Raw genomic sequence first — 18487 nt, 5'->3', positions numbered from 1 at the left:
CTCAGTCATGCAAATGCTTTACGACAGAGATTATCTGCTGGAGATGCATTCTCACAGAGCCCTGGAGTGGTGCCTAGGGACAGCTCATAGGAGGCAGGGCGGGATGCGCTTTCTATGGTCCAGAACATTTGATGTTGTCTTGACAGAATGAGAAGAATAGCAGATGAGTCTACCCTCCTATCCAAAATGATGAATATGTTAATGTTGCTATCAGTAACGGGCAGTCATACATCTTCACACAAGGATGAAATAAATAAAGCTGGAGTCAGTAACGTTTCCGCCCAGTGTCGAACTGAGGACCTTTCGCGTGTTAGGCGAATGTGATAACCGCTACACTACGGAAACTGTCGCTGTGGCTGCTGATGAGTGTTCCGGAGTCCAAAGTTTTCCCAAATTTTGTGGCTGAGGGAAAGAGATTATGGAGTGGCAAAAAATTGTGTCAGAAGTGGGATTTTAACAAACTACTCTGGGAGAGCACGGAAAAATAGAAGCATCGCCAATGAATATTCAAGAAGACACCAAAAAGGTTCAACTAGTGATAGAGCAAATCCTCTCAACTGGATTTGATCAATCATGCACTCAAATGTGACTTGCCAACTGACTAGCCTACTCAGCTTAACTTCTTTCCAGAACTCACATACCTGAAGGTTCCACCGAGATTTGAACTCGGATCACTGGATTCAAAGTCCAGAGTGCTAACCATTACACCATGGAACACTTCCATAGTCAAAGTACGCTCTCAGTCATGCAAATGCTTTACGACAGAGATTATCTGCTGGAGATGCATTCTCACAGAGCCCTGGAGTGGTGCCTAGGGACAGCTCATAGGAGGCAGGTCGGGATGCGCTTTCTATGGTCCAGAACATTTGCTGTTGTCTTGACAGAATGAGAAGAATAGCAGATGAGTCTACCCTCCTATCCAAAATGATGAATATGTTGATGTTGCTATCAGTAACGGGCAGTCATACATCTTCACAAAAGGATGAAATAAATAAAGCTGGACAAAGTAATGTTTCCGCCCAGTGTTGAACTGAGGACCTTTCGCGTGTTAGGCGAATGTGAAGGTTCCACCGAGATTTGAACTCGAATCACTGGATTCAAAGTCCAGAGTGCTAACCATTACACCATGGAACCCTGTCCATAGTCAAAGTACGCTCTCAGTCATGCAAATGCTTTACAACGAAAGGTTTTATAGCAAAGGGATTTTTTTGGTCAATTTTTCAGTAATACTTTTACAGTTTGTATTCCCAGCATGGGCACGACAGTCAAGCAAAGTATTCTTAATCTTCGCTGGTCAAAGGTTAGAATCCGTCTGTCATGCGGAGGAACAGGGTTCAATTCCCTGACGGGGAGGGTGCCATTGTCACTCAGCAGCTGGGGGTTCACCAAAGTCCGTTTCACACCTCAGCATCAGAGAATCTCTTGAAAAGCTACAAAAAATGACTTTACGACAGAGATTATCTGTTGGAGATGCATTCTCACAGACCTCCGGAGTGGTGCCTAGGGACAGCTCATAGGAGGCAGGGCGGGATGCGCTTTCTATGGTGCAGAACATTTGCTGTTTTCTTGACAGAATGTGAAGAATAGCAGATGAGTCTCCCCTCCTATCCAAAATGATGAATATGTTGATGTTGCTATCAGTAACGGGCAGTCATACATCTTCACACAAGGATGAAATAAAAAAAGCTGGAGAAAGTAATGTTTCCGCCCAGTGTCGAACTGAGGACCTTTCGCGTGTTAGGCGAATGTGATAACCGCTACACTACGGAAACTGTCGCTGTGGCTGCCGATGAGTGTTCCGGAGTCCAAAGTATTCCCAAATTTTTTGGCTGAGGGAAAGAGATTCTGGAGTGGCAAAAAATTGTATCAGAAGTGGGATTTTAACAAACTACTCTGGGAGAGCACGGAAAAATAGAAGCATCGCCAATGAATATTCAAGAAGGCACCATAAAGGTTCAACTAGTAATACAGCAAATCCTCTCAACTGGATTTGATCAATCATGCACTCAAATGTGACTTGCCAACTGACTAGCCTACTCAACTAATCTTCTTTCCAGAACTCACATACCTGAAGGTTCCACTGAGATTTGAACTCGAATCACTGGATTTAAAGTCCAGAGTGCCAACCATTACACCATGGAACCCCATAAACAGTCAAAGCACGCTCTCAGTCATGCAAATGCTTTACGACAGAGATTATCTGCTGGAGATGCATTCTCACAGAGCCCTGGAGTGGTGCCTAGGGACAGCTCATAGGAGGCAGGTCGGGATGCGCTTTCTATGGTCCAGAACATTTGCTGTTGTCTTGACAGAATGAGAAGAATAGCAGATGAGTCTACCCTCCTATCCAAAATGATGAATATGTTGATGTTGCTATCAGTAATGGGCAGTCATTTATCTTCACACAAGGATGAAATAAATAAAGCTGGACAAAGTAATGTTTCTGCCCAGTGTTGAACTGAGGACCGTTCGCGTGTTAGGCGAATGTGATAACCGCTACACTACGGAAAATATCGCTATGGCTGCTGATGAGTGTTCCGGAGTCCAAAGTTTTCCCAAAATTTGTGGCTGAGGGAAAGAGATTATGGAGTGGCAACAAATTGTGTCAGAAGTGGGATTTTAACAAACTACCCTGGGAGAGCACGGAAAAATAGAAGCATCGCCAATGAATATTCAAGAAGGCACCATAAAGGTTCAACTAGTGATACAGCAAATCCATAGTCAAAGTACGCTCTCAGTCATGCAAATGCTTTACGACAGAGATTATCTGCTGGAGATGCATTCTCACAGAGCCCTGGAGTGGTGCCTAGGGACAGCTCATAGGAGGCAGGTCGGGATGCGCTTTCTATGGTCCAGAACATTTGCTGTTGTCTTGACAGAATGAGAAGAATAGCAGATGAGTCTACCCTCCTATCCAAAATGATGAATATGTTGATGTTGCTATCAGTAACGGGCAGTCATACATCTTCACACAAGGATGAAATAAGTAAAGCTGGACAAAGCAATGTTTCCACCCAGTGTTGAACTGAGGACCTTTCGCATGTTAGGCGAATGTGATAACCGCTACACTACGGAAACTGTCGCTATGACTGCTGATGAGTGTTCCGGAGTCCAAAGTTTTCCCAAAATTTGTGGCTGAGGGAAAGAGATTATAGAGTGGCAACAAATTGTGTCAGAAGTGGGATTTTAACAAACTACTCTGGGAGAGCACGGAAAAATAGAAGCATCGCCAATGAATATTCAAGAAGACACCATAAAGGTTCAACTAGTAATACATTAAATCAGTGGCGGCTCCTGACATTTTTTTTAGGTAGTGCAATTTCCAGTCTGTGAAAGCTGCATCAGAGTGTGCTGTGCGAAGCTGAACTGATTGCACTGATGCAAACCTGTTATGTTCCCACACAGGAAATAAAATGTCCAATCGTCCAGAAACTCCTTGTCTTCTTTAAATAAACACAACGCAGAGTCGAGGGGTTATTTGGTCTGCCAAATAACCAAAGTGACTCTGCAATTTCCCCTGTTATGTCCATAAGTACCATAAAAGTCCATAGGACTGAGGTATATTTGTCTAGGTAGCATAATTAATTGTAATAATTTTTAATAATTTTTTTTTTTATTTTTTGCATAATTTGCCAATCAGTTAATATTACACCTTAACGATTATTTATTTATTTTCCTCATATTGTTCCAGGATTCTATGAAATAAGTAAACACATAAGCTCTTATTGATAAGATTCATTCAATTTTCATTCTACAGAATCTAATTAAAATGACAGCATATAAATCCAAGTCAAGTGTTTATGGAAGTTTTGGAAAATATGACTTAGAAAAGTATAACCAGTTGTCAAACATGGTTAAGTGCAGCTTACTTATGTGAGATTTCTCTCTTTTTTAAATATAATACTGCACCATTAACAATGAATGTGTCATTATACATTATGCTATCATTGTCAACATTATATAAAAGATTTAAATCATTACAAGTCAATGATTGAGCACAAAAGGGTAAGTTATATAGCTACATCAAATACTACCTGGAAAAATAGCAGGGTTGGTGGAGCCCTGGGTTTCATCTTTGCCTTGCAAGGCTAGCTCAAACATCCCGCAAAATTCTTCAAAACTTCCTTCTCCGCATTAGTACGACGACTAAAGGGTACTTCTGTCAGAAACACTAACGTATTGTTGCACTCGACACTCGCCATCTTCTTCATAGAATGTTTTTTTTTTTTTTTTCTTTATTGAAAACCACAATGTTACAACAACAAGTAGAATGTTCATGGTCCCGCGCAACAGACATATGACGAAAGCACGTTGTGCGTCGTTTGTGCGAGCACATAAACTCTCATAGAGAATGCATTGGGAGCAGGATTTTTGAAAAAAACGGAGGTCCCATTCATGTCAATGGGAGCTTCCTGGTGCAAATTCGACCCTGACCGAAATCGCACAAAATGGGCGTAGCAACACCAGGCGCAACATTAATCTGATTGGACAATGACATATACAACCAGTTTGCCTAGTAGATCAGTCCCGCCTTAGCAACTAGATTTAAAAAAAAAGAAAGAAAAAACTCCGTGTTTGGTAGTGCATCGCACAAATCGCCCCTATGGAGGAGCCGCCACTGCAGCAAATTCTCTCAACTGGATTTGATCAATCATGCACTCAAATGTGACTTGCCAACCGACTAGCCTAGTCAACTGATCTTCTTTCCAGAAGTCACATACCTGAAGGTTCCACTGAGATTTGAACTCGAATCACTGGATTTAAAGTCCAGAGTGCTAACCATTACACCATGGAACCCCGTCCACAGTCAAAGTACGCTCTCAGTCATGCAAATGCTTTACAACGAAAGGTTTTATAGCAAAGGGATTTTTTTGGTCAATTTTTCAGTAATACTCTTACAGTTTGTATTCTCAGCATGGGCACGACAGTCAAGCAAAGTATTCTTAATCTTCGCTGGTCAAAGGTTAGAATCCGTCTGTCATGCGGAGGAACAGGGTTCGATTCCCTGACGGGGAGGGTGCCATTGTCACTCAGCAGCTGGGGGTTCACCAAAGTCCGTTTCACACCTCAGCATCAGAGAATCTCTTGAAAAGCTGCAAAAAATGACTTTACGACAAAGATTATCTGTTGGAGATGCATTCTCACAGAGCTCCGGAGTGGTGCCTAGGGACAGCTCATAGGAGGCAGGGCGGGATGCGCTTTCTATGGTGCAGAACATTTGCTGTTTTCTTGATAGAATGTGAAGAATAGCAGATGAGTCTCCCCTCCTATCCAAAATGATGAATATGTTGATGTTGCTATCAGTAACGGGCAGTCATACATCTTCACACAAGGATGAAATAAATAAAGCTGGACAAAGTAATGTTTCTGCCCAGTGTTGAACTGAGGACCTTTCGCGTGTTAGGCGAATGTGATAACCGCTACACTACAGAAAGTGTCGCTATGGCTGCTGATGAGTGTTCCGGAGTCCAAAGTTTTTCCAAATTTTGTGGCTGAGGGAAAGAGATTATGGAGTGGCAACAAATTGTGTCAGAAGTGGGATTTTAACAAACTACTCTGGGAGAGCACGGAAAAATAGAAGCATCGCCAATGAATATTCAAGAAGACACCATAAAGGTTCAACTAGCGATACAGCAAATCCTCTCAACTGGATTTGATCAATCATGCACTCAAATGTGACTTGCCAACTGACTAACCTACTCAACTGATCTTCTTTACAGAACTCACATACCTGAAGGTTCCACCGAGATTTGAACTCGGATCACTGGATTCAAAGTCCAGAGTGCTAACCATTACACCATGGAACCCTGTCCATAGTCAAAGTACGCTCTCAGTCATGCAAATGCTTTACAACGAAAGGTTTTATAGCAAAGGGATTTTTTTGGTCAATTTTTCAGTAATACTCTTACAGTTTGTATTCTCAGCATGGGCACGACAGTCAAGCAAAGTATTCTTAATCTTCGCTGGTCAAAGGTTAGAATCCGTCTGTCATGCGGAGGAACAGGGTTCAATTCCCTGACGGGGAGGGTGCCATTGTCACTCAGCAGCTGGGGGTTCACCAAAGTCCGTTTCACACCTCAGCATCAGAGAATCTCTTGAAAAGCTACAAAAAATGACTTTACGACAGAGATTATCTGTTGGAGATGCATTCTCACAGAGCTCCGGAGTGGTGCCTAGGGACAGCTCATAGGAGGCAGGGCGGGATGCGCTTTCTATGGTCCAGAACATTTGCTGTTGTCTTGACAGAATGAGAAGAATAGCAGATGAGTCTACCCTCCTATCCAAAATGATGAATATGTTGATGTTGCTATCAGTAACGGGCAGTCATACATCTTCACACAAGGATGAAATAAATAAAGCTGGACAAAGTAATGTTTCTGCCCAGTGTTGAACTGAGGACCTTTCGCGTGTTAGGCGAATGTGATAACCGCTACACTACAGAAAGTGTCGCTATGGCTGCTGATGAGTGTTCCGGAGTCCAAAGTTTTTCCAAATTTTGTGGCTGAGGGAAAGAGATTATGGAGTGGCAACAAATTGTGTCAGAAGTGGGATTTTAACAAACTACTCTGGGAGAGCACGGAAAAATAGAAGCATCGCCAATGAATATTCAAGAAGACACCATAAAGGTTCAACTAGCGATACAGCAAATCCTCTCAACTGGATTTGATCAATCATGCACTCAAATGTGACTTGCCAACTGACTAACCTACTCAACTGATCTTCTTTACAGAACTCACATACCTGAAGGTTCCACCGAGATTTGAACTCGGATCACTGGATTCAAAGTCCAGAGTGCTAACCATTACACCATGGAACCCTGTCCACAGTCAAAGTACGCTCTCAGTCATGCAAATGCTTTACAACGAAAGGTTTTATAGCAAAGGGATTTTTTTGGTCAATTTTTCAGTAATACTCTTACAGTTTGTATTCTCAGCATGGGCACGACAGTCAAGCAAAGTATTCTTAATCTTCGCTGGTCAAAGGTTAGAATCCGTCTGTCATGCGGAGGAACAGGGTTCGATTCCCTGACGGGGAGGGTGCCATTGTCACTCAGCAGCTGGGGGTTCACCAAAGTCCGTTTCACACCTCAGCATCAGAGAATCTCTTGAAAAGCTACAAAAAATGACTTTACGACAAAGATTATCTGTTGGAGATGCATTCTCACAGAGCTCCGGAATGGTGCCTAGGGACAGCTCATAGGAGGCAGGGCGGGATGCGCTTTCTATGGTGCAGAACATTTGCTGTTTTCTTGACAGAATGTGAAGAATAGCAGATGAGTCTCCCCTCCTATCCAAAATGATGAATATGTTGATGTTGCTATCAGTAACGGGCAGTCATACATCTTCACACAAGGATGAAATAAAAAAAGCTGGAGAAAGTAATGTTTCAGCCCAGTGTCGAACTGAGGACCTTTTGCGTGTTAGGCGAATGTGATAACCGCTACACTACGGAAACTGTCACTGTGGCTGCCGATGAGGGTTCCGGAGTCCAAAGTATTCCCAAATTTTGTGGCTGAGGGAAAGAGATTATGGAGTGGCAAAAAATTGTGTCAGAAGTGGGATTTTAACAAACTACTCTGGGAGAGCACGGAAAAATAGAAGCATCGCCAATGAATATTCAAGAAGGCACCATAAAGGTTCAACTAGTGATACAGCAAATCCATAGTCAAAGTACACTCTCAGTCATGCAAATGCTTTACGACAGAGATTATCTGCTGGAGATGCATTCTCACAGAGCCCTGGAGTGGTGCCTAGGGACAGCTCATAGGAGGCAGGTCGGGATGCGCTTTCTATGGTCCAGAACATTTGCTGTTGTCTTGACAGAATGAGAAGAATAGCAGATGAGTCTACCCTCCTATCCAAAATGATGAATATGTTGATGTTGCTATCAGTAACGGGCAGTCATACATCTTCACACAAGGATGAAATAAATAAAGCTGGACAAAGTAATGTTTCCGCCCAGTGTTGAACTGAGGACTTTTCGCATGTTAGGCGAATGTGATAACCGCTACACTACAGAAACTGCCGCTATGGCTGCTGATGAGTGTTCCGGAGTCCAAAGTTTTCCCAAATTTTGTGGCTGAGGGAAAGAGATTATGGAGTGGCAACAAATTGTGTCAGAAGTGGGATTTTAACAAACTACTCTGGGAGAGCACGGAAAAATAGAAGCATCGCCAATGAATATTCAAGAAGACACCATAAAGGTTCAACTAGTAATACAGCAAATCCATAGTCAAAGTACGCTCTCAGTCATGCAAATGCTTCACGACAGAGATTATCTGCTGGAGATGCATTCTCACGGAGCTCCGGAGTGGTACCTAGGGACAGCTCATAGGAGGCAGGGTGGGATGCGCTTTCTATGGTGCAGAACATTTGCTGTTTTCTTGATAGAATGTGAAGAATAGCAGATGAGTCTCCCCTCCTATCCAAAATGATGAATATGTTGATGTTGCTATCAGTAACGGGCAGTCATACATCTTCACACAAGGATGAAATAAAAAAAGCTGGAGAAAGTAATGTTTCCACCCAGTGTCGAACTGAGGACCTTTCGCGTGTTAGGCGAATGTGATAACCGCTACACTACGGAAACTGTCACTGTGGCTGCCGATCAGTGTTCCGGAGTCCAAAGTATTCCCAAATTTTGTGGCTGAGGGAAAGAGATTATGGAGTGGCAACAAATTGTGTCAGAAGTGGGATTTTAACAAACTACTCTGGGAGAGCACGGAAAAATAGAAGCATCGCCAATGAATATTCAAGAAGACACCATAAAGGTTCAACTAGTAATACAGCAAATCCGCTCAACTGGATTTGATCAATCATGCACTCAAATGTGACTTGCCAACCGACTAGCCTACTCAACTGATCTTCTTTCCAGAACTCACATACTTGAAGGTTCCACTGAGATTTGAACTTGAATCACTGGATTTAAAGTCCAGAGTGCTAACCATTACACCATGGAACCCCGTCCACAGTCAAAGTACGCTCTCAGTCATGCAAATGGTTTACAACGAAAGGTTTTATAGCAAAGGGATTTTTTTGGTCAATTTTTCAGTAATACTCTTACAGTTTGTATTCTCAGCATGGGCACGACAGTCAAGCAAAGTATTCTTAATCTTCGCTGGTCAAAGGTTAGAATCCGTCTGTCATGCGGAGGAACAGGGTTCGATTCCCTGACGGGGAGGGTGCCATTGTCACTCAGCAGCTGGGGGTTCACCAAAGTCCGTTTCACACCTCAGCATCAGAGAATCTCTTGAAAAGCTGCAAAAAATGACTTTACGACAAAGATTATCTGTTGGAGATGCATTCTCACAGAGCTCCGGAGTGGTGCCTAGGGACAGCTCATAGGAGGCAGGGCGGGATGCGCTTTCTATGGTGCAGAACATTTGCTGTTTTCTTGATAGAATGTGAAGAATAGCAGATGAGTCTCCCCTCCTATCCAAAATGATGAATATGTTGATGTTGCTATCAGTAACGGGCAGTCATACATCTTCACACAAGGATGAAATAAAAAAAGCTGGAGAAAGTAATGTTTCCGCCCAGTGTCCAACTGAGGACCTTTCGCGTGTTAGGCGAATGTGATAACCGCTACACTACGGAAACTGTCGCTGTGGCTGCCGATGAGTGTTCCGGAGTCCAAAGTATTCCCAAATTTTGTGGCTGAGGGAAAGAGATTATGGAGTGGCAACAAATTGTGTCAGAAGTGGGATTTTAACAAACTACTCTGGGAGAGCACGGAAAAATAGAAGCATCGCCAATGAATATTCAAGAAGACACCATAAAGGTTCAACTAGCGATACAGCAAATCCTCTCAACTGGATTTGATCAATCATGCACTCAAATGTGACTTGCCAACTGACTAGCCTACTCAACTGATCTTCTTTCCAGAACTCACATACCTGAAGGTTCCACCGAGATTTGAACTCGGATCACTGGATTCAAAGTCCAGAGTGCTAACCATTACACCATGGAACCCTGTCCATAGTCAAAGTACGCTCTCAGTCATGAAAAATGCTTTACGACAGAGATTATCTGCTGGAGATGCATTCTCACGGAGCCCTGGAGTGGTGCCTAGGGACAGCTATTAGGAGGCAGGTCGGGATGCGCTTTCTATGGTCCAGAACATTTGCTGTTGTCTTGACAGAATGAGAAGAATAACAGATGAGTCTCCCCTCATATCCAAAATGATGAATATGTTGATGTTGCTATCAGTAACGGGCAGTCATACATCTTCACTCAAGGATGAAATAAATAAAGCTGGACAAAGTAATGTTTCCGCCCAGTGTCGAACTGAGGACCTTTCGCGTGTTAGGCGAATGTGATAACCGCTACACTACGGAAACTGTCGCTGTGGCTGCCGATGAGTGTTCCGGACTCCAAAGTATTCCCAAATTTTGTGGCTGAGGGAAAGAGATTCTGGAGTAGCAAAAAATTGTGTCAGAAGTGGGATTTTAACAAAATACTCTGGGAGAGCACGGAAAAATAGAAGCATCGCCAATGAATATTCAAGAAGACACCATAAAGGTTCAACTAGTGATACAGCAAATCCATAGTCAAAGTACGCTCTCAGTCATGCAAATGCTTTACGACAGAGATTATCTGCTGGAGATGCATTCTCACAGAGCCCTGGAGTGGTGCCTAGGGACAGCTCATAGGAGGCAGGTCGGGATGCGCTTTCTATGGTCCAGAACATTTGCTGTTGTCTTGACAGAATGAGAAGAATAGCAGATGAGTCTACCCTCCTATCCAAAATGATGAATATGTTGATGTTGCTATCAGTAACGGGCAGTCATACATCTTCACAAAAGGATGAAATAAATAAAGCTGGACAAAGTAATGTTTCCGCCCAGTGTTGAACTGAGGACCTTTCGCGTGTTAGGCGAATGTGATAACCGCTACACTACGGAAAGTGTCGCTACGGCTGCTGATGAGTGTTCCGGAGTCCAAAGTTTTCCCAAATTTTGTGGCTGAGGGAAAGAGATTATGGAGTGGCAACAAATTGTGTCAGAAGTGGGATTTTAACAAACTATTCTGGGAGAGCAAGGAAAAATAGAAGCATCGCCAATGAATATTCAAGAAGACACCATAAAGGTTCAACTAGCGATACAGCAAATCCTCTCAACTGGATTTGATCAATCATGCACTCAAATGTGACTTGCCAACTGACTAGCCTACTCAACTGATCTTCTTTCCAGAACTCACATACCTGAAGGTTCCACCGAGATTTGAACTGGGATCACTGGATTCAAAGTCCAGAGTGCTAACCATTACACCATGGAACCCTGTCCATAGTCAAAGTACGCTCTCAGTCATGCAAATGCTTTACGACAGAGATTATCTGCTGGAGATGCATTCTCACAGAGCCCTGGAGTGGTGCCTAGGGACAGCTCATAGGAGGCAGGTCGGGATGCGCTTTCTATGGTCCAGAACATTTGCTGTTGTCTTGACAGAATGAGAAGAATAGCAGATGAGTCTCCCCTCATATCCAAAATGATGAATATGTTGATGTTGCTATCAGTAACGGGCAGTCATACATCTTCACTCAAGGATGAAATAAATAAAGCTGGACAAAGTAATGTTTCCACCCAGTGTCGATCTGAGGACCTTTCGCGTGTTAGGCGAATGTGATAACCGCTACACTACGGAAACTGTCGCTGTGGCTGCCGATGAGTGTTCCGGAGTCCAAAGTATTCCCAAATTTTGTGGCTGAGGGAAAGAGATTCTGGAGTAGCAAAAAATTGTGTCAGAAGTGGGATTTTAACAAAATACTCTTGGAGAGCACGGAAAAATAGAAGCATCGCCAATGAATATTCAAGAAGACACCATAAAGGTTCAACTAGTGATACAGCAAATCCATAGTCAAAGTACGCTCTCAGTCATGCAAATGCTTTACGACAGAGATTATCTGCTGGAGATGCATTCTCACAGAGCCCTGGAGTGGTGCCTAGGGACAGCTCATAGGAGGCAGGTCGGGATGCGCTTTCTATGGTCCAGAACATTTGCTGTTGTCTTGACAGAATGAGAAGAATAGCAGATGAGTCTACCCTCCTATCCAAAATGATGAATATGTTGATGTTGCTATCAGTAACGGGCAGTCATACATCTTCACACAAGGATGAAATAAATAAAGCTGGACAAAGTAATGTTTCCGCCCAGTGTTGAACTGAGGACCTTTCGCGTGTTAGGCGAATGTGATAACCGCTACACTACGGAAACTGTCGCTGTGGCTGCTGATGAGTGTTCCGGAGTCCAAAGTTTTCCCAAATTTTGTGGCTGAGGGAAAGAGATTATGGAGTGGCAACAAATTGTGTCAGAAGTGGGATTTTAACAAACTACTCTGGGAGAGCACGGAAAAATAGAAGCATCGCCAATGAATATTCAAGAAGACACCATAAAGGTTCAACTAGTAATACAGCAAATCCTCTCAACTGGATTTGATCAATCATGCACTCAAATGTGACTTGCCAACCGACTAGCCTACTCAACTGATCTTCTTTCCAGAACTCACATACCTGAAGGTTCCACTGAGATTTGAACTCGAATCACTGGATTTAAAGTCCAGAGTGCTAACCATTACACCATGGAACCCCGTCCACAGTCAAAGTACGCTCTCAGTCATGCAAATGCTGGCTCTCGGTGGAAGAGGTCGCATTTCTCTCTGCTCCTCCCTCCCTTTTTTGCCCTGCTCAGCCTGTCTGTGTCTGTGTCTTTTGAGCATCTTTTTACATATCAGACGAAGCCAAATTAACATGGATTTGGTCAGCTGGGGTCTTAATGCTATTGATCAAATTTTTTCAACCGCGAAGATGACGAAAGGACAAGCGTCTTGCCCCGACGGGACTTTCTTCGCTGGATACACGGAGGATGCATGGGGGAAGTGGCGCACCGTGTGTTTGGCGAGGCTGGCTGTCGAGGACGCGGAAGACGTCTACATATTTGGATTTATGATACTCGGGTTCCTGCTGTTTGGAGTTGGAGGATACCTGGTATTTTGTGAAATTAAGAGATCGTGGAAAGCGTTTGATGGGGTCACAAGGGCAATCAACGCTCAGACTGAGATGCTACGGGAGCAGAATCGGAAACTGGATGTGATCCTTGCGCAGGTTCGCAGGCTGGCTGAGATTCCTGGACTCAGAAGAGAAGTGGATTGACCTGGGAGAATGGTTGATTGATCGCTTGGACCGGGCGGAAAGGGTCCACATCCCACAATTCGGCTGAATTCGGGACTTCGCCATGAGATACCAGCAATGGACAGAAAGACAGAGAGCGCAATCAGTTGTCTGTCTGACCTAAATTAAATTAATTGTTATTCCAATCTGGTGCCCCATACTGGCCTTGTAGCCAGCTGCATAATCATTGTCCACGTTTGTTATGATAACATGAGGCTCACTCCCATGTGCTCCCCCTCCCTTCCTGCACTCCTGTGAGATTTGTTGTGGAACTGGCTGACATATTCCAACTTGTCAAGGACAATTGCCTGATCCAACATTCTGTGCAGACTTATTGAACAAACACTCATGCATACACATACATGCTCATTTATAACACATGCAATTCCTCACCTCTTCACTGTCCCATTGCTTAAGGTGTTGTTTTGTGTTTATGTAGCTTTTTTTCTGTGCTGAGGTTTTTTGAGATCTCAGACCGTATCCTAATAAGGGTACATTGTGAAGTATGATTTTTTTTCCCTCCCCTCACCCAATGTTGTTCCCCTTCCTTCTTATCTGGCGGCGCCTGCACAGTGGGCTGCGATGCCTGGTCACACTCTCTCTCCCTGTTTGTTTTCTGTGTTGTCTGTCTGGACCGAAACTGGAATTTCCCCTCGGGGATTAATAAAGTATAATTGATTGATTGATTGATTGTTTTATAGCAAAGGGATTTTTTTGGTCAATTTTTCAGTAATACTCTTACAGTTTGTATTCTCAGCATGGGCACAACAGTCAAGCAAAGTATTCTTAATCTTCGCTGGTCAAAGGTTAGAATCCGTCTGTCATGCGGAGGAACAGGGTTCGATTCCCTGACGGGGAGGGTGCCATTGTCACTCAGCAGCTGGGGGTTCACCAAAGTCCGTTTCACACCTCAGCATCAGAGAATCTCTTGAAAAGCTGCAAAAAATGACTTTACGACAAAGATTATCTGTTGGAGATGCATTCTCACAGAGCTCCGGAGTGGTGCCTAGGGACAGCTCATAGGAGGCAGGGCGGGATGCGCTTTCTATGGTGCAGAACATTTGCTGTTTTCTTGATAGAATGTGAAGAATAGCAGATGAGTCTCCCCTCCTATCCAAAATGATGAATATGTTGATGTTGCTATCAGTAACGGGCAGTCATACATCTTCACACAAGGATGAAATAAAAAAAGCTGGAGAAAGTAATGTTTCCGCCCAGTGTCGAACTGAGGACCTTTCGCGTGTTAGGCGAATGTGATAACCGCTACACTACGGAAACTGTCGCTGTGGCTGCCGATGAGTGTTCCGGAGTCCAAAGTATTCCCAAATTTTGTGGCTGAGGGAAAGAGATTATGGAGTGGCAACAAATTGTGTCAGAAGTGGGATTTTAACAAACTACTCTGGGAGAGCACGGAAAAATAGAAGCATCGCCAGTGAATATTCAAGAAGACACCATAAATGTTCAACTAGCGATACAGCAAATCCTCTCAACTGGATTTGATCAATCATGCACTCAAATGTGACTTGCCAACTGACTAGCCTACTCAACTGATCTTCTTTCCAGAACTCACATACCTGAAGGTTCCACCGAGATTTGAACTGGGATCACTGGATTCAAAGTCCAGAGTGCTAACCATTACACCATGGAACCCTGTCCATAGTCAAAGTACGCTCTCAGTCATGAAAAATGCTTTACGACAGAGATTATCTGCTGGAGATGCATTCTCACGGAGCCCTGGAGTGGTGCCTAGGGACAGCTATTAGGAGGCAGGTCGGGATGCGCTTTCTATGGTCCAGAACATTTGCTGTTGTCTTGACAGAATGAGAAGAATAGCAGATGAGTCTCCCCTCATATCCAAAATGATGAATATGTTGATGTTGCTATCAGTAACGGGCAGTCATACATCTTCACTCAAGGATGAAATAAATAAAGCTGGACAAAGTAATGTTTCCGCCCAGTGTCGAACTGAGGACCTGTCGCGTGTTAGGCGAATGTGATAACCACTACAATACGGAAACTGTCGCTGTGGCTGCCGATGAGTGTTCCGGACTCCAAAGTATTCCCAAATTTTGTGGCTGAGGGAAAGAGATTCTGGAGTAGCAAAAAATTGTGTCAGAAGTGGGATTTTAACAAAATACTCTGGGAGAGCACGGAAAAATAGAAGCATCGCCAATGAATATTCAAGAAGACACCATAAAGGTTCAACTAGTGATACAGCAAATCCATAGTCAAAGTACGCTCTCAGTCATGCAAATGCTTTACGACAGAGATTATCTGCTGGAGATGCATTCTTAAAGAGCCCTGGAGTGGTGCCTAGGGACAGCTCATAGGAGGCAGGTCGGGATGCGCTTTCTATGGTCCAGAACATTTGCTGTTGTCTTGACAGAATGAGAAGAATAGCAGATGAGTCTACCCTCCTATCCAAAATGATGAATATGTTGATGTTGCTATCAGTAACGGGCAGTCATACATCTTCACAAAAGGATGAAATAAATAAAGCTGGACAAAGTAATGTTTCCGCCCAGTGTTGAACTGAGGACCTTTCGCGTGTTAGGCGAATGTGAAGGTTCCACCGAGATTTGAACTCGAATCACTGGATTCAAAGTCCAGAGTGCTAACCATTACACCATGGAACCCTGTCCATAGTCAAAGTACGCTCTCAGTCATGAACATGCTTTACAACGAAAGGTTTTATAGCAAAGGGATTTTTTTGGTCAATTTTTCAGTAATACTCTTACAGTTTGTATTCTCAGCATGGGCACGACAGTCAAGCAAAGTATTCTTAATCTTCGCTGGTCAAAGGTTAGAATCCGTCTGTCATGCGGAGGAACAGGGTTCGATTCCCTGACGGGGAGGGTGCCATTGTCACTCAGCAGCTGGGGGTTCACCAAAGTCCGTTTCACACCTCAGCATCAGAGAATCTCTTGAAAAGCTGCAAAAAATGACTTTACGACAAAGATTATCTGTTGGAGATGCATTCTCACAGAGCTCCGGAGTGGTGCCTAGGGACAGCTCATAGGAGGCAGGGCGGGATGCACTTTCTATGGTGCAGAACATTTGCTGTTTTCTTGATAGAATGTGAAGAATAGCAGATGAGTCTCCCCTCCTATCCAAAATGATGAATATGTTGATGTTGCTATCAGTAACGGGCAGTCATACATCTTCACACAAGGATGAAATAAAAAAAGCTGGAGAAAGTAATGTTTCCGCCCAGTGTCGAACTGAGGACCTTTCTCGTGTTAGGCGAATGTGACAACCGCTACACTACGGAAACTGTCGCTGTGGCTGCCGATGAGTGTTCCGGAGTCCAAAGTATTCCCAAATTTTGTGGCTGAGGGAAAGAGATTATGGAGTGGCAACAAATTGTGTCAGAAGTGGGATTTTAACAAACTACTCTGGGAGAGCACGGAAAAATAGAAGCATCGCCAATGAATATTCAAGAAGACACCATAAAGGTTCAACTAGTAATACAGCAAATCCTCTCAACTGGATTTGATCAATCATGCACTCAAATGTGACTTGCCAACCGACTAGCCTACTCAACTGATCTTCTTTCCAGAACTCACATACCTGAAGGTTCCACTGAGATTTGAACTCAAATCACTGGATTTAAAGTCCAGAGTGCTAACCATTACACCATGGAACCCCGTCCACAGTCAAAGTACGCTCTCAGTCATGCAAATGGTTTACAACGAAAGGTTTTATAGCAAAGGGATTTTTTTGGTCAATTTTTCAGTAATACTCTTACAGTTTGTATTCTCAGCATGGGCACGACAGTCAAGCAAAGTATTCTTAATCTTCGCTGGTCAAAGGTTAGAATCCGTCTGTCATGCGGAGGAACAGGGTTCGATTCCCTGACGGGGAGGGTGCCATTGTCACTCAGCAGCTGGGGGTTCACCAAAGTCCGTTTCACACCTCAGCATCAGAGAATCTCTTGAAAAGCTGCAAAAAATGACTTTACGACAAAGATTATCTGTTGGAGATGCATTCTCACAGAGCTCCGGAGTGGTGCCTAGGGACAGCTCATAGGAGGCAGGGCGGGATGCGCTTTCTATGGTGCAGAACATTTGCTGTTTTCTTGATAGAATGTGAAGAATAGCAGATGAGTCTCCCCTCCTATCCAAAATGATGAATATGTTGATGTTGCTATCAGTAACGGGCAGTCATACATCTTCACACAAGGATGAAATAAAAAAAGCTGGAGAAAGTAATGTTTCCACCCAGTGTCGAACTGAGGACCTTTCGCGTGTTAGGCGAATGTGATAACCGCTACACTATGGAAACTGTCGCTGTGGCTGCCGATGAGTGTTCCGGAGTCCAAAGTATTCCCAAATTTTGTGGCTGAGGGAAAGAGATTATGGAGTGGCAACAAATTGTGTCAGAAGTGGGATTTTAACAAACTACTCTGGGAGAGCACGGAAAAATAGAAGCATCGCCAATGAATATTCAAGAAGACACCATAAATGTTCAACTAGCGATGCAGCAAATCCTCTCAACTGGATTTGATCAATCATGCACTCAAATGTGACTTGCCAACTTACTAGCCTACTCATCTGATCTTCTTTCGAGAACTCACATACCTGAAGGTTCCACTGAGATTTGAACTCGGATCACTGGATTCAAAGTCCAGAGTGCTAACCATTACACCATGGAACCCTGTCCACAGTCAAAGTACACTCTCAGTCATGCAAATGCTTTACGACAGAGATTATCTGCTGGAGATGCATTCTCACAGAGCTCCGGAGTGGTGCCTAGGGACAGCTCATAGGAGGCAGGGCGGGATGCGCTTTCTATGGTGCAGAACATTTGCTGTTTTCTTGATAGAATGTGAAGAATAGCAGATGAGTCTCCCCTCCTATCCAAAATGATGAATATGTTGATGTTGCTATCAGTAACGGGCAGTCATACATCTTCACTCAAGGATGAAATAAATAAAGCTGGAGAAAGTAATGTTTCCGCCCAGTGTCGAACTGAGGACCTTTCGCGTGTTAGGCGAATGTGATAACCACTACACTACGGAAACTGTCTCTGTGGCTGCTTATGAGTGTTCCGGAGTCCAAAGTTTTCCCAAATTTTGTGGCTGAGGGAAAGAGATTATGGAGTGGCAACAAATTGTGTCAGAAGTGGGATTTTAACAAACTACTCTGGGAGAGCACGGAAAAATAGAAGCATCGCCAATGAATATTCAAGAAGACACCATAAATGTTCAACTAGCGATACAGCAAATCCTCTCAACTGGATTTGATCAATCATGCACTCAAATGTGACTTGCCAACTTACTAGCCTACTCATCTGATCTTCTTTCGAGAACTCACATACCTG

General features: G+C 43.7%; 16 non-coding genes across 16 annotated transcripts; all 16 read right to left on the bottom strand.

Annotated features, from left to right (window-relative positions):
* Positions 1–272: 272 nt before the first annotated feature.
* trnav-aac (transfer RNA valine (anticodon AAC)) lies at positions 273–345 on the bottom strand. Its single transcript has one exon. It is a non-coding gene; the product is annotated as a tRNA-Val (tRNA).
* Positions 346–645: 300 nt separating this feature from the next.
* On the bottom strand, positions 646–717 carry trnaq-uug (transfer RNA glutamine (anticodon UUG)). Its single transcript has one exon. It is a non-coding gene; the product is annotated as a tRNA-Gln (tRNA).
* Positions 718–1062: 345 nt separating this feature from the next.
* trnaq-uug (transfer RNA glutamine (anticodon UUG)) lies at positions 1063–1134 on the bottom strand. Its single transcript has one exon. It is a non-coding gene; the product is annotated as a tRNA-Gln (tRNA).
* Positions 1135–1699: 565 nt separating this feature from the next.
* On the bottom strand, positions 1700–1772 carry trnav-aac (transfer RNA valine (anticodon AAC)). Its single transcript has one exon. It is a non-coding gene; the product is annotated as a tRNA-Val (tRNA).
* Positions 1773–5735: 3963 nt separating this feature from the next.
* Positions 5736–5807, bottom strand: trnaq-uug (transfer RNA glutamine (anticodon UUG)). The gene has a single exon. It is a non-coding gene; the product is annotated as a tRNA-Gln (tRNA).
* Positions 5808–6745: 938 nt separating this feature from the next.
* Positions 6746–6817, bottom strand: trnaq-uug (transfer RNA glutamine (anticodon UUG)). The gene has a single exon. It is a non-coding gene; the product is annotated as a tRNA-Gln (tRNA).
* A 3082-nt stretch (positions 6818–9899) lies between these two features.
* trnaq-uug (transfer RNA glutamine (anticodon UUG)) lies at positions 9900–9971 on the bottom strand. The gene has a single exon. It is a non-coding gene; the product is annotated as a tRNA-Gln (tRNA).
* A 295-nt stretch (positions 9972–10266) lies between these two features.
* Positions 10267–10339, bottom strand: trnav-aac (transfer RNA valine (anticodon AAC)). The gene has a single exon. It is a non-coding gene; the product is annotated as a tRNA-Val (tRNA).
* An 867-nt stretch (positions 10340–11206) lies between these two features.
* trnaq-uug (transfer RNA glutamine (anticodon UUG)) lies at positions 11207–11278 on the bottom strand. The gene has a single exon. It is a non-coding gene; the product is annotated as a tRNA-Gln (tRNA).
* Positions 11279–12139: 861 nt separating this feature from the next.
* trnav-aac (transfer RNA valine (anticodon AAC)) lies at positions 12140–12212 on the bottom strand. Its single transcript has one exon. It is a non-coding gene; the product is annotated as a tRNA-Val (tRNA).
* Positions 12213–14370: 2158 nt separating this feature from the next.
* On the bottom strand, positions 14371–14443 carry trnav-aac (transfer RNA valine (anticodon AAC)). Its single transcript has one exon. It is a non-coding gene; the product is annotated as a tRNA-Val (tRNA).
* A 300-nt stretch (positions 14444–14743) lies between these two features.
* On the bottom strand, positions 14744–14815 carry trnaq-uug (transfer RNA glutamine (anticodon UUG)). Its single transcript has one exon. It is a non-coding gene; the product is annotated as a tRNA-Gln (tRNA).
* Positions 14816–15729: 914 nt separating this feature from the next.
* trnaq-uug (transfer RNA glutamine (anticodon UUG)) lies at positions 15730–15801 on the bottom strand. Its single transcript has one exon. It is a non-coding gene; the product is annotated as a tRNA-Gln (tRNA).
* Positions 15802–17376: 1575 nt separating this feature from the next.
* On the bottom strand, positions 17377–17449 carry trnav-aac (transfer RNA valine (anticodon AAC)). Its single transcript has one exon. It is a non-coding gene; the product is annotated as a tRNA-Val (tRNA).
* A 300-nt stretch (positions 17450–17749) lies between these two features.
* trnaq-uug (transfer RNA glutamine (anticodon UUG)) lies at positions 17750–17821 on the bottom strand. Its single transcript has one exon. It is a non-coding gene; the product is annotated as a tRNA-Gln (tRNA).
* Positions 17822–18115: 294 nt separating this feature from the next.
* trnav-aac (transfer RNA valine (anticodon AAC)) lies at positions 18116–18188 on the bottom strand. The gene has a single exon. It is a non-coding gene; the product is annotated as a tRNA-Val (tRNA).
* Positions 18189–18487: the final 299 nt, after the last annotated feature.

This window comes from Odontesthes bonariensis, chromosome 6, assembly GCF_027942865.1.
Source record: "Odontesthes bonariensis isolate fOdoBon6 chromosome 6, fOdoBon6.hap1, whole genome shotgun sequence".
Lineage (NCBI taxonomy): Eukaryota > Metazoa > Chordata > Actinopteri > Atheriniformes > Atherinopsidae > Odontesthes > Odontesthes bonariensis.
This window is presented reverse-complemented; position numbering and strand designations above follow the sequence as displayed.